Source organism: Parasteatoda tepidariorum, chromosome 10, assembly GCF_043381705.1.
Source record: "Parasteatoda tepidariorum isolate YZ-2023 chromosome 10, CAS_Ptep_4.0, whole genome shotgun sequence".
In the NCBI taxonomy this organism is placed as follows: domain Eukaryota; kingdom Metazoa; phylum Arthropoda; class Arachnida; order Araneae; family Theridiidae; genus Parasteatoda; species Parasteatoda tepidariorum.
Window position 1 is genome coordinate 50,653,705 of NC_092213.1, and position 15,688 is coordinate 50,669,392.

Below are 15,688 nucleotides of genomic sequence, written 5' to 3' on the forward strand. Positions count from 1 at the left end.
TTTTTAAAACACTATATATAAAAAAAAATTAATTTAAACACCTTTGGATTTACTCCAATATCTTTTCATAAGTGCAACACATACCTCATCGTAATTACAACAGCATGCAATTCAATTTTGACAATAAATGAAAAAATGTTTTTTAGACCGATTGACAGACATATACAATTTTTCTTTCTTTTGAGCACAAACACAACATAGCTTCTGTTCAAATAACTAATTCAAAAAGCTACAAAGCAGATAAACCACTTTTTTCATTATGACTTGATTCTGAGCATCCTATCAAAGTATAAAAATAGAATTAAACAAAAATTAAGAACAAAATTTAATTTAAAAACAATAAGTCTGAATGGAAAAATGCTAAATAGTAGCGAACTCTGATTTGATTTGTCTTCACTATGACTTGATTCTGAGCATCCTATCAAAGTATAAAAATAGAATTAAACAAAAATTAAGAACAAAATTTAATTTAAAAACAATAAGTCTGAATGGAAAAATGCTAAATAGTAGCGAACTCTGATTTGATTTGTCTTCACTATGATTTTATTCTGAGTTGGTAATACCATGCTAATAAAAAAATATCTTATCAATGAAGGTAATGCTAAATCGTACATTAAAGAATAAATTTTACTTGGAAGAATAAATTCAATAAAATGAATTCATATGCAAGAAAATAATTAATTCTATCAATTTAAGAAAATAATTAATTCTATTAAAATAATTAATTCTATCAGTAATAGTTTGATAATATAGTAGAAAATCCGATTCGAAAAAATGTATTGTTTGTTTGATTCTTGAAAATAAATTGTAATTAAATTCACCATAAAATAATTTAAATATACTATTGTTATACGATAAAATGCTGATTAAATTACTCATCAGATAAGTCATTCCTTTTTTATGATTTGATTCTGAGTAAATAATACCTTCTATATTACATAGTAAAGTAACAAATATTTTAACAAGGAAGGCAATTGTGAGTATTGTTGATTAATGGTAAATTTTAGGGGCAATAATAATATATATATAAAATTAATTAATATGTAAGGATAAATGAAATTAATTAACATTCAGTAATTTAAGTAATAGTTTGAAAATATTGCAAAAAAATCATATTGAAGAAATATATTATTTGTTTGATGCTTGAAGGTAATATCTATTTAAATTTACCGTAAAATAATAATTTATATTCAACAATCTAAGCTAAAATATTAAGTAGTATTTTAAACTCTTTTTTTTTTATTTATTTATTTATTTTTGGAAATTTTTAAATGTACATAAATATGTCAAATCATAACGAAACTAAAGAAAAGGAACACAACAAAACACAGAAACGGCAAACAGGATATTTACGATTTACTATGATATCACCGTCAACCAATCAGTAGCCGTTTCAATCTCCCCTTCTTATTGAGAACCCCGTAGATGAAATACTTATCGTCATGTTGGTGCTTGGTAAAATTGTTCCCTATAATGCGATATTCCGTAACGTTAAGAAGAATGCTAAGCGTTCGATATTTAAGATCTCGCTGTAATTTATTCTAAAAATTGCAAGTAGTACCCTTAACTGATGAGAAAAATTCTAACTTTGCAAGTAAGTTTTACAAAGAAAAAGTTCTGATGGTTATGGTAAGTGAGGAATGTTATATGCATACGCGTCCTTTTTTGAGGTAGGTATTAGTACCTAAATTCTAAAGTAAGAGGCCTTTATTTGCTAAAGTAAAAGGTAAGTTGATAAGAAATATTAGACATTTATTCAATCTTGGAAGCGCATTTTTTTTATGGCTTGTTCTTATTTGTACCCCATTGTTTAAATTATGGCGCGTACTTATTATATAACTAGGTTAGATCAATTTTTTAATTAAGTCTGCATTTAATGAACATTTTATCCTAATTGATTTTGTGTTAAATTGTAGAAAAATTTTTTTCCAGTTATACTCATTCGTTTCGTCGTAGATGTGAACAAAAATTAAGCCAAAGCTAAGATCTACCTTCTTAATTCTAAGTAATAAATTCAACAAATAATATAAAATGGCTAAAACTAAGTTTTTTCCGTTTGTTTAAAGTAACTGAATTCAAATTTATTAATTTAATGCAGACAAAATTTTCAAAAATAGTTACCTCTACTAAGAGTGAATTTTAATTTATTTTAGAGCAGGGGTCGGCAACCTGTTTGTCCTTAAGGGCGCATATTTTACAGATAATCATGCACAATCCTAAACTCAACTGACTACTTGCTGTATATCGCCGTTTGACAAGAGTTAAGTAAATCGCTCTGGCTATCATACATTTACATTAGTTAAGCGAGGGTGCATTAAAAATCGATTGGGGGCGCCCGCGGGCGCCGCGTTGCCTACCCCTGTTTTAGAGCATTCTCAAGTCATGGTATTAAAAAAGTTCTTGCTCAAGCTAAGTAAATTTTGCTTGTAGAATAGAAAAAGTATGATGATATCAGAAAAAAAGATTTTAAGAATATTCACTGTTTTATTAGTATTTTAAAACTGTGAAAATTCTTAACAGTGTATGTAAATATTTTAATTATAACATAATTAAAGTTCATATTGACATTGAATGAAAATGCTAAGCTTAAGGCTAAGTAAATTTTCTGCTTCTTCTATTAATTATTACTAAGTTATTTAATTATTATAAAAAGCATTATCAACTAACTCTAATGATAAATTTTCAAAGAAGGCTAACCCAAAGCTAAATAGATATTCAGCTGTTCCATAAATTTAAAGAATTTATATTTTTCAGTAGGATTTAGCCGGCAATAAAATATTATTAAAGGATGTATTAATTAGAAATTTATTAATATGCTGGAGAAAGTCTTGACCTATTAAGATTAAATTTTGACTTTAGCTTACATTTACAGGGCTAAAAATATCATTATATAGGCTTATAAACTTATAATGTTTCAGTATTATTATAATTTTAAATACATTCTCAAGAAAATACAAATTAGTATTTAACTTCAATGAGTAAATTTATTTTGTTTTAAACTTTTACTATTTTAAGTCTCATGGAGTATATTATGTAGACTGCTTTAAACTACAGTAAAATTCTTACTTATAGCTTCATAAGTGAATAAAATATGTTTTCTTTTCTATAGAGGAAGAATTTTGTCTTTAAATAATATGGAATGAATTTTAAATTAACAAAACATGTAAAAAACTAGCCTAAATAGAATTTTTGTTTTTATTGAAATAAGTTTCAGAAAAATGTAGGGCCTGATTGAAAACAATTTTTTTTAAAGAATTTTGACTATTTTATAAGCATGATATCTTGTAAATAAAATTTCTGAAAGGCCTAGTAAGTGTTGAAAACTTAACACTAAATTTTGTGCATTTTCTCTAAGTAAATTTCAGTTTATAAATTATTTAAAGACAAAATAATATTTATTTTTATGAAAGACATTATATTATTTATTATTATGAAGAATTGTATATAAATGTGTATATTATATTGGGACAAATAAAAGATTTTTAACTACATTATTATGTGTGGACTGTAACTAAATGTTTTCAAGATATCATGTTCCAAGCCAAGGAAGATGTTTGCTTTTAACTAACGTAAGTACATTTATTTCCATAAACAGGAACTTATAGGATTATAGAGACTGATTAAAAATTATTATATTTAAAAAGTTGGAAGTTTTTATTCATATGATATAGTAAATTTACAATATCTGTGAGAAGTTTTATCATTAATATGCAAAAAATTTAAATTTTAAACTTTCTCAACACTAAATAAATGGTAGAAAAAAAGCTGTAGCAAATATACTTTCTGAATTAAATCATATTTAGACATAAATTAAATTATACTGAAACATAAGGTTCTTTTTTTATTAGTATTTTGGAGACATTAAAACTTAATATAAACATTTTAAGACATAAAAATGCTAAAAACAAGATGAAAAGGAGACTAGATTTTCTGCTTTTGACTTATGTAAGTACATTCATTTCTATAAACAGGAACTAATAGGATTATAGAGACTGATTAAAAATTATTATATTTAAAAAGTTGAAGTTTTTATTGATATGATATAGTAAATTTAATCTTTGTTATGAGAAGTTTTATCATTAGTATGTAAAAAATTTAAATTTTAAACTTTCTAAACACTAAATAAATGGTAGAAAAAAAAGCTGTAGCAAATATACTTTCTGAATAAAATCAAATTTAGACATAAATTATACTGAAACATTAAGTTCTTTTTTATTAGTATTTTGGAGACATTAAAACTTTATATAAACATTTTAAGACATAACAATGCTGAAAACAAGATTAAAAGGTGACTAGATTTTTCTGCTTTTGACTAATGTAAGTTTATTCCTTCCTACTAATAGGATTATAGAGACTCATTAAGAAGTTTTTATTAGTATGAAATAATAAATTTAAAACATCTTTATTATGAGTGGTTTTAAATGTCTTAAGTCATAGTTCAAAAACTAGAATCATAAATTCATTTTTATGAGTAGCATGTTAAGACTTAATGTGATTGAAAATTATTTATTTAAATCCTTAAAAAGTGTTATCACTAGTAAACTGTAAATTAATTTTAATTGCAAATTTTCTTAAGAAAATTCCCTTGGCAAAAAAGTCAGTATGTATGCTTATAACTGAAATTATTTTGAGACATATTTTATTTATTTGTTTAATACTATTCTTTTTTATTGATACTTTGGTGTGCATTTTAAACATTCTAGAAAGTAAAGTGTAAGTAAAATTTCAAAATATAACTACAATAAATATTTTAATATGTTCATAAACTAGAATCAGTTAATTCATTTTTTGAATAGCGTATAGACATAATGTGATTGAAAATTAATAGACTAAATACGGTAAATTTAATTTTTAAATATTCTCAACACATAATAAATGGTAGGAAAAGAAGCTGTAGTAAATATATTCTCTGAATCAAATCATATTTAGACATACATGAAATTATACCAAGACATAAGGTTCTTATTTATTAATATTTTTAAGACAAAAATGCTAAAAGAAAAATTAAAGGTAAGTAGATTTTTCTGTTTCAACTACAATGAATAATTTAGTAAGCATGAATAAAATTAAATTGGAAGATGAAATATTTTCCTACTACTTGATATTTACAGATTCTAATTGTAAATGTTCTCAAGACATGCAGCTTCAAGTCAAAGAAATGTTTATTATTTTAGTTAAAAGACTTAATTGTCTCATGAATGTGCACAAATGACACAGAGACTGATTGAAAATTATTATTTTAGGAAGTTGGACAATTTTAGTGTTGTAACTATAGAGATTCAAATTTTCTTTCTGTGAATGACATAAAAGGGCTGATAAAGAATTTTTTTTTAAATTTAATTATTACTATAAAGAGGATTTAAGATTCACAAGACCAAAAAAAAAAGGTTAGAGCTAAGCAGATTTTTTGCACTAAAATATTATGTGAACAAATAACTGAATACTTCTCATTTTTATTAATATTTTGATGTGTAATTTAAACAAAAAGTGTCAGTATGACTTCAATTAATAAATACACTGAAAAATATTTTACTAGGGCAAATATTATAAATTTGCCTACTAAATTATTGAAATCCAATTATTTATATAAAGCAGATTTTTTGCATTCAAATAATATGTATGCACATAACTGAGACATTTTAAAGTAAATTTATTTCTATAAATGACATATAAGGGCTAAAAAAAATTTTTTTAAAAGTTTGAAAATTTAATTTTTGTTGTAAAGTGGATTTAATTTTAAATATTCACAAAACAAAAATTTTTTTCTCAAAACATGAAGCTCAATAATGTATGGATTTGAATTGATATTTTCAAGTCAAATGCAAAAATTAGGATAAGTAAATTCACTTTTATGAATGGTATTAGAACGTATTTCCAAATATTTGAAAATATTATTGGTATTTATTAATTAAAAGAGTGATTTTAAATTTATAAAATCTCAAGACGTAGTAAATGGTAGAAAAAGCTCTATTTGAGTTGATATTTTCGTTTACCTATCATAACATTTTATGACATATAGATAAAAGAAAGTTTAAAGCGTGTTAAAAAATGAAAGTTTATCATTTAAAGTACCCGAGGCTTTTAGTCCAATCGAAGGAAATGAACACCTCTAACTTTATACTAGTAAAAGTTAATCAAGCCTATCTGTTTCTAAAATTACATTGGTATTCAGACCTTGCTAAATACAATAAAGTCATAAATTCGGTGAATAACACATTTCCACCGAAAAAAAAAATATATATATATATGAGTCATTCTCACAAAGACAGTCATTTTCATGTCCCCAGTATATTTTATGTTTGTTTTACAGCTTACGGAAAAAAAAAATTCAGGGAAAGTGTCCTTCAGAATGCAAGCTAACAAAAGAATAAAATCATCAATTTTTATTTATTTTAGGTAATTAAAATATACCAATATGTCATTCCCTCACTTGTCCCCACTGCTGATTTAAAAAAAGAAAAAAATTGTTTCTGAAATAAATTTTTTTTTTTTACAAATTCGTGTTTTTTATTTCAGAATACTGAAATATAGAATTCAGAAAATCAATTTTAAATTTAATTTCTGATAAAAATATTAACACAGCACTATTTTAAACTTTGTCCCCAGTGTTTCGCGTCATTCCCTCACAACAATGTTCTTATCACCTGCAATCTTCTTAGAATAAAAATATTTTAATAAAAACTTCAGAAGTTAACAACTGGCATCATAGAACAAAATTGCAGTATGTTTCCATCTTCAACTTAAAGAAGCTTTGCTGTGGAATAAATTTGAATGAATCAAACACGATAAAAATTTTTACATTTGTCATTCCCGCATGTCATTTTTTTAGAGTAAAATAAAATACAACTTTATCGAGAAAGTGGATAATTATATGTTGCTTTCTTGTATGAATATAATTTTATGCGATTGACTTCAATATATACATACAACATTTATTAATGAGTATAACTTTTTTAAAGAATTTCTTTCTGTAAAATCATTTTCTTTTTTTTATTGATATTTTGGTGCGTATTGAATACATTTTAAGACATTGTTCATGGTGAAGGAAAGGCAGAAGGTGAGGATTCCTACATATAAATATACTGAATGCATTAATCAGAAATATATATACATAGAACATTTATTAATGAGTAAAACTTTTTTAAAGAATTTCTTTCTTTAAAATCACTTTCTTTTTTATTGATATTTTGGTGCGTATTGAATACATTTTAAGACATTGTTCATGGTGTAGGAAAGGCAGAAGGTAATTATTCCAACATATAAATATGCTGAATACATTAATCTGAAGTATATTTCTATAGAACATTTATTAATAATTATAACTTTTTTAAAGAATTTCTTTCTATAAAATAATTTTCTTTTTTACTGATATTTTGGTGTGTATTGAATAATTAAGACATTGTCCATGGTGAAGGAAAAGCAGAAGGTAAATATTCCAACATATAAATATGCTGAATACATTAATCTGAAGTATATTTCTATAGAGCAATAATTAATGAGTATAACTTGTTTAAAAAATTTCTTTCCTTAAAATAATTTTCTTTTTTGTTGATATTTTGGTGTGTACTGAATATATTTTAAGACATTGTCCATGGTGAAGGAAGGGCAGCAGGTAAGTTTTCCAATATATAAATATGCTGAATACATTAATCTGACATATATATACATAGAACATTTATTAATGAGTATAACTTTTTTAAAGAATTTCTTTCTGTAAAATCATTTTCTTTTTTATTGATATTTTGGTGTGTATTGAATACATTTTAAGACATTATCCTTGGAGAAGGAAAGGAAAAAGGTAATTATTCCAATTTATAGATATACTGAATGCATAAATCTGAAATATATCTACATTGAACATTTATTAATTAGTATAACTTTTTTAAAGAATTTCTTTATATAAAGTAATTTTCCTTATTAGTGATATTTTGGTGTGTATTGAATATATTTTAAGACATTGTCCATGGTGAAGGAAAGGCAGAAGGTAATTATTCCAATTTATAAATATACTGAATGCATTAATCTGACATATATATACATAGAACATTTATTAATGACTATAACTTTTTTAAAGAATTTCTTTCTGTAAAATCATTTTCTTTTTTATTGATATTTTGGTGCATATTGAATACATTTTAAGACATTGTTCATGGTGAAGGAAGGGCAGAAGGTGAGGATTCCTACATATAAATATACTGAATGCATTAATCTGAAATATATATACATAGAACATTTATTAATGAGTAAAACTTTTTTAAAGCATTTCTTTCTTTAAAGTCACTTTCTTTTTTATTGATACTTTGGTTTGTACTGAATATATTTTAAGACATTGTCCATGGTGTAGGAAAGGCAGAAGGTAATTATTCCAACATATAAATATGCTGAATGCATTAATCTGAAGTATATTTCTATAGAACATTTATTAATAATTATAACTTTTTTAAAGAATTTCTTTCTATAAAATAATTTTCTTTTTTATTGATATTTTGGTGTGTATTGAATAATTAAGACATTGTCCATGGTGAAGGAAGAGCAGAAGGTAAATATTCCAACATATAAATATGCTGAATACATTTATCTGAAGTATATTTCTATAGAGCAATAATTAATGAGTATAACTTGTTTAAAGAATTTCTTTCCTTAAAATAATTTTCTTTTTTATTGATATTTTGGTGTGTATTGAATACATTTTAAGACATTATCCTTGGAGAAGGAAAGGCAAAAGGTAATTATTCCAACTTATAGATATACTGAATACATAAATCTGAAATATATCTACATTGAACATTTATTAATTAGTATAACTTTTTTTAAAGAATTTCTTTATATAAAGTAATTTTCCTTATTAGTGATATTTTTGTGTGTATTGAATATATTTTAAAACATTGTCCATGGTGAAGGAAAGGCAGAAGGTAAGGATTCCAACATATAAATATGCTGAATACATTAATCTGAAGTATATTTCTATAGAACATTTATTAATAATAATAACTTTTTTAAAGAATTTCTTTCTTTAAAATAATTTTCTTTTTTATTGATATTTTGGTGTGTATTGAATACATTTTAAGACATTGTCCATTGTGAAGAAAAGGCAAAAGGTAAGTTTTCCAAAATATAAATATGCTCAATACATTAATCTGACATATATACACATAGAACATTTATTAATGATTATAACTTTCTGAAAGAATTTCTTTCTTTAAAATAATTTTCTTTTTTTTTGATATTTTGGTGTGTTCTGAATATATTTTAAGACATTGTCTGTCTATGGTGAAGGAAAGGCAAAAGGTAAGTTTTCCAAAATATAAATATCCTGAATACATTAATCTGACATATATATACATAGAACATATATTGATGAGTATAACTTTTTTAAAGAATTTCTTTCCTTAAAATAATTTTCTTTATTATTGATATTTTGGTGTGTATTGAATATATTTTAAGACATTGTCCATGGTGAAGGAAAGGCAGAAGTTAAGGATTGCAACATATCAATATGCTGAATACATTAATCTGAAATATATGTATATATAATATTTTACCAAGACAATTATTAGAATTTTAACTACTTTTTAAGACATAGTAACATATATTCAGAGTAATTTTTACTGCATTTTAAGATTTAAGTTTTAAAATTCGCAAGACGAAAAAATTGTATTAAAAGACTGAAGGTAAGCAGATTTTTTTTTTTTTTTTTTTTTTGCAAGATTAAGGTTTAAATGATTGATTCCATATGTAAGTATTTGAGACTCCATGTACCATAATGGGGCACGACGTACAGGTACAAATAGGTTTCCCTGGATGTAAAATAGTAATTTTGATTCAAAAGATAAAAGAGGTTAATGGAGTAGTTGTAGTGTTGTTGTTCTTCTTATTGGTAAGTAATGTATCAATGCTAGTTTAATTATGAAATAAAGCTTTTAGACCCATTCATTTCTGAAAGAATGACTGAAACTTTAGTAAACTCTTCATCGATTTTTGTGAGGGTTTGATTATATGAGAGTATTATTGATGCTTTTAACTCCAAAATTTTTGCAGGATAAAAATTTATCAGCAGCCTATTGTAAGAATACTAAAGTTATAATTAGTGAGAATAGTCTCCCCAATGCTTTTAATCTACATTATCACCCATTAGCAAAATGGGTGTTGTTTTGGGTTTGATGCCGTGTGCATCTTATTTGGACGTCATCACACTTTTCAACTGTGTTCAAGAGTAATTGTAAGTAGTGCACTTGCGTCGTCATTGCATGTGTTGCTATGGCTACCGCTGCTCTTTGATAATTTTTTTCAAAGAATTCTTTTTATTTTCACCTGCAGAAATTTTTAATGTATTTGCATAATGATTTAAAGTATTTTTATATTCCTTTTATTCACGTGATTTTTTTTTTTTTTTTTTACAGCTACACATCATTTATGTTTCTTTTAGATCTCGAGCTGGGGAGGGACGATAGATATAATGTAATAAGTGTCTATAGGTCTTCATAATTTTAAATAATTATAAATATTAAATGAACTTTAATAATACATAGTATTATTCTTTAGGTTGCGTTAGAAGTATTAAGTAATATTTTTTATTGTTATTTAGGAGACAGATAAATGGGGATTTACTGTATGGTGTCATAGAAATTATTTAAAATCAATTAATTGGTAAGTATCTTTTTATTAATAATAGTTATAAGTTGTATTTTTTTTCTGTAAAATTCTTTGTTGGTAGTAAATATTGTCAATGGCTATTTGACACAAAATGAACACAAGCCTCCATGGGAACCCGCCTTGCTGCGTGCTGTTAGATTGTTCCATATTGTGTAATAGTAATTTTTTCTTGATTTCAAATTTTTAACATTAATTAACTGTCTTAAACCACAAGCAATGTAATTTCAAATCTTTTAATTAACGGGTTGAAATTTAGTGGACGTTGAGCAATATTTTAATATTTTAATTATTTAATCGCTTACTTTAAATTGTTTCTATGGCAGATTTATTGTGCTAGGTATTTTGCTGAACAAAAAAAAATATCCTGCATAATTTATATGTATATTACACTCTATAACAAAAAAATCAACGAGGGAGTTGTTCGATTGAAACGAAAATTGGTGGATAGGAAGTCAATGTACAGAATAGTAAATGATTAAAATTTCAGAACAATTGAATCATTTATTGCAGAGTTACAGTAACAAGTTTAATAAGGTGTTGACCCGCCTCTAGCCTGGATACAAGCTGCCACACGGCGTGGCATGGACCGATAAAGCTCCCGGATAGTCTCTTGCTGTATTTCTTGCCAAATTCGATCCAATTGTCGAACAAGGTCATCAACATTCCATACCAGATGCAATCGCCTTCCTATCATATCCCAGACATACTCGATGGGAGAGAGATCTGGTGATCTGGCAGGTCATTCTTTACTTCTGTACTAAACTTCAAAGGGCAAAACTGATCTATGTAATAAACTGTTTGATTTTTATAAAAAAACTGCTGTGTTTGTGCCTGTAATTCTTAGCAAGTTTATAATACTCTAGTACATTCTTAATGCTCTTGGCTAATACCTTATTATAATAATATATTATGGGAGCCAGTAACCGCTATTTTTTTTAGAAAGATGCGTTAGTTTTTGTATTTATTAATGGTACAGACTACCTTATATTAACATTAAAATATACTTTCTTTAAGTAAAGACTTATAATTAGACAATTTTTTAGATATATTTCATTAAATTTTAAAAAGAAATTTAGTTATTCTTCCTCCAAAACTTTTTAATTTAAAAGCGATATTTTACCTAAAAATTATAAATAAAGGAGATTTTGGATCACTGAGTATTACTATTGCTTAATATTAAAAGGTATGTTTTGAAAAACATGCCTGATTAGTAGCAAAGATTTTGGATTATCAATTGCCTTCTTATTAAAAATTTCCAACAACAAAACTAGAGTTTCACCTGACACTGCAAGAAAAAAAAAATTAAGGACCCAACTTCAGGCTGTTATGGATCATTAAATAGTATTCAAGCTAATTGCAATTTAAAAATATCACAGTAAATATATTTTTTTTAATTGAAATAATATTCCAAATTTTTGTTGGAAGTAAGAAAACCTAACTGTGAAATCTTGAGTCTGTTAACAAACATCAATAAAAGCTAAGACAGTTCTTCAAAAACGTACTACAGAATGTATTTGAAAATTTAAAAAATCAATCAAACCTTAAGATTGCAATTGCGAGGGATTTTTTCTTTCAAATTTGTACTGTGCAAAAAAAAAATTATTTTCCCTCTGAGTTAATAACTGGAATTTAGTGTGGAAAATTTACATTTTTTTTAAAAACTAATAGTCAATTATTATGAAAAGGTCAACATTCTAAAAGTTAAGCAGCTTGATCTTAAAAAGTTTCCAGTGGAATCTATATTTTCCTGTAAAATTTTTTGGGACTCAATTTAACGATAAGCTTCCCTTTAATGAGGATCAGATTATAAAGATATAAGTTTTCCTATAGTTCAGAAAATTTTAATGCACAGGGGAACTTAAGTTTATAAAAACTGAATTATTGTAGCTTTAGTGCAGCATTGACAAAATCAAGTCCCGTATATACAGTATACAAAGTTTCTAAAAAATATATTCCTTTCTAACCGAGCTTTCATTATACCATTTATCAATATATATCTTCCAGTTAAACCAAAATAAATGGACAAAATTCAAATTAGTTTAAAAGTACTTCATATAAACTTTTTTTTAACTATCAATTCACAATTTCACTTAACAAAAGAAAATCATTAAAAAAATTTGCTAATGTTAAGAATAGTTGAATATAATGCTTCTACAATACAGGTCCATTTAATATGCTAATAAAAAATTTAATTTTAAATATTGAATTCGCAATGCGAGTTTAATAGTGAGTCAGTTGTATGAAAATATACTGCTTTCGCATTACTGCTGTTTTCTAGTAGTGGAAGAATTGCCTTACCTTATTAAATTCAAGTAATCAAATATCAATTTAGTTATCAGTTCAGGAGAGCATGAAACATTTATGATAATATATTTTTCTACTAAAAAATATTTAAAAGTTGCGAACTAAATAAGAAACATAAAGTATGCTGCATGCATATGTGCATAAAAAATAACGAAGCAATGATATGTTTTTGTATTAATGATAATAAATATTTTAAAAAAATAGGAGTAGAATATATAAATATTTAAACTAATAAAAACAGCAGATTATTTTCTTTTGTAGTATTCGGAAATGAAAGCAAGCTAATAACAGTTGCAAAATTGTGGTTTTCAAGGATAATCAGTCTACACTACTTTACTAAGAAATGAAACGTATTTTAATTGCTTGCTCCGACAAAATATTTGGCCATGGATGAAATTTGAGTGAGTAAAACGAAGCTAGCTTAGATATTTTTTTTCTTTCTTGATATACGGAAAATTCGAACGCTTATTATAACAAATTTTCGATCGTTATTAAGGGGTTGTTCAAATGATGTCACTAATCACGTTTTGCCTTACTTCTGATCTGTAAATACAGTAAATGAAAGCTCGATATAACGAGTACGGTATATCCGATATTCTGAAGCTATTTCATTCTAGCATGAATTAGGATATTAGTCTTAAGAAAGAAATCATCCGTTCATACTGTTTGTATTAACTATTTTTTACAGCAATGCGACCGGTGAATTTATATTCAACCACATGACAGAAATCCAAACTTAATTTTGTCAAAACAAACTTTGGAGAATTTGTTGAATGGGAATCAAACTAAACAGTTTCATTAATATTTTTGTGTCAAGTTTTTTTTTAAAATTTTTTATCAGTAACTCACTCTTAGTCACTAATTTTTAGGGAATTACTTAAATATATTTTTAATTTGAAGAATGTGTGAATTTGATTTATATATTACTTTTTATTGTTTTTCTTATTGCGGTATATGACCGTCACCAAAAGTCTGTGACTATTTGAATTTCTGAAGTTGACAGGTCTGTATATGTAATTTAAACCAAATAGTAGTTCAATCAAAATAAAAGATGTGAGTGAAACCGCAACTCTCTTATGGAGGCGTGCTTATAAGTAGGAGGTGCTTATGACGTAGTTATTTTATCCAATCCTGTTTGAAGTAAGGAAGGGCGGCTTTTCCGTTGGCCAATCAAAATTAAGTATAACATTTTTCAACAAGTGTACTTTTTTTATAAATGTTATTCGATAATTTAATTTTTATTGCAGAAACGTGATTTCCTTTTGCTCATTTTCACTTGTAGATTGGAATATGGAACATGTTAAACTAATTTTGGTTGCATTATAGTGATTTCATTTGTATTAATTTATTCATGGAATAAAAATTGAATAAAGTTTTTGATGCAATTGGTTTTATTCTACATTTTTTGCAATTCTTTAACAGAGTTATTCTTTCAAATTAATAAATTTTAATGCGACTAATAATAATTTTCTTCCGAAAAAAAAAATAGTAAAATTTTTGTTTTACGTTGGATGAGCTAGTAACTGGATAAATACTAGAGAAGGCTCGGCACAAGGCCCATCCTCGAAATTTTTTCCTGGAATTATTAGATAATAAAAATGTAACCTGAAATTATTTTCCAATATGTGATTTTTCCTTTTAAATTAACAGGAAGGGAAAACACATCAGTGGTAATTTTATACTAAAAATAGACCCTTTGCATCATTTTCTGATTGTAAAGATGAAAGCTTCACAGATTTTTTCTTAATTAAAACGAAATCTTTCATTAAAGTCTTTTGAAAGACTGAGTCAGTAACATTTTTAATTCATAAATTTAAAATTACAACTTTCTAAAAGCACAGGATTCTAGCAGAAAAATCCGAATCAAAAAATTAAATAGAGCTATTTTGCAACTTCATCTCACCTTTGATAGTTCGTTTGGAAATGTTCTAGTCTTTCCTTCAATGGATTGAAAAAAACAAATGCTTATTTTAGAAATGGCTAGTTTTGAAACAAAATAAGGTAAGGAAAGGATTATAATATTAATACACTATAGAGTTATGAGCAGTGGCGTACGCAAGGGAGGGGTTTAAACACCCCCCTTGAGCTCAGACAAAATGGCAAAAATAAAAATTTTAGTAGAAATTATGTGAGCTATTATTTTTTAAGACTATTATATTTTTATTAACCTTATGCCTACTTTTTTTTTCTCACGGTATTTCTCAGAATACTGAAAAAACATTTACTATAATAGGGTTGTACTTTTGAAACCAAATTCACGTGATACTGTTATGGACTGGTTCCTTTCTGTCCTGCCAGTATAGTTTTCGAGACTGGCTGTCATTCGCGAGATCTTCACGCGATGATTCTGGAATCCTAGACGTTCTGTCGTATTTGAGACAATTCGAGAATTTTGGAGACGCGGTGAAAAATTATATAAAAGGGGGAACGGAGTACAGTGGAGTTAGTTAGTCAGACTAAGAGTTATCTCTGCCTGTTTTGAGTTATGTCATTTTTATTCTTGTTATTAACGAGGATTAAGGGTCGGAGGACCCGGGTACCTCAATAATTCTAGGCATAGAGCCCCAATGACTTGTCTTTCGGAGCTTGTCGCTAAATCTGTTTTGTTTTGTCTTAACAAAAAGTTCATTCAATCACCGAACCCGTCGTCGCAGTATTTCGACTTAGTGAAGAAATCAGTAACAATACCAGATATACTGTGCTCGTTGAAGTTATTCATTCCAGCTCGAAA

General features: G+C 26.2%; 1 long non-coding RNA gene across 1 annotated transcript; it reads left to right on the forward strand.

Moving 5' to 3' along the window:
- The first annotated feature begins 1,298 nt into the window (after positions 1-1,298).
- LOC107445480 (uncharacterized) lies at positions 1,299-14,342 on the forward strand. The gene is made up of 2 exons (XR_011637919.1): positions 1,299-10,647; positions 11,164-14,342. It is a non-coding gene; the product is annotated as an uncharacterized lncRNA (long non-coding RNA).
- The last annotated feature ends 1,346 nt before the right edge of the window (positions 14,343-15,688 follow it).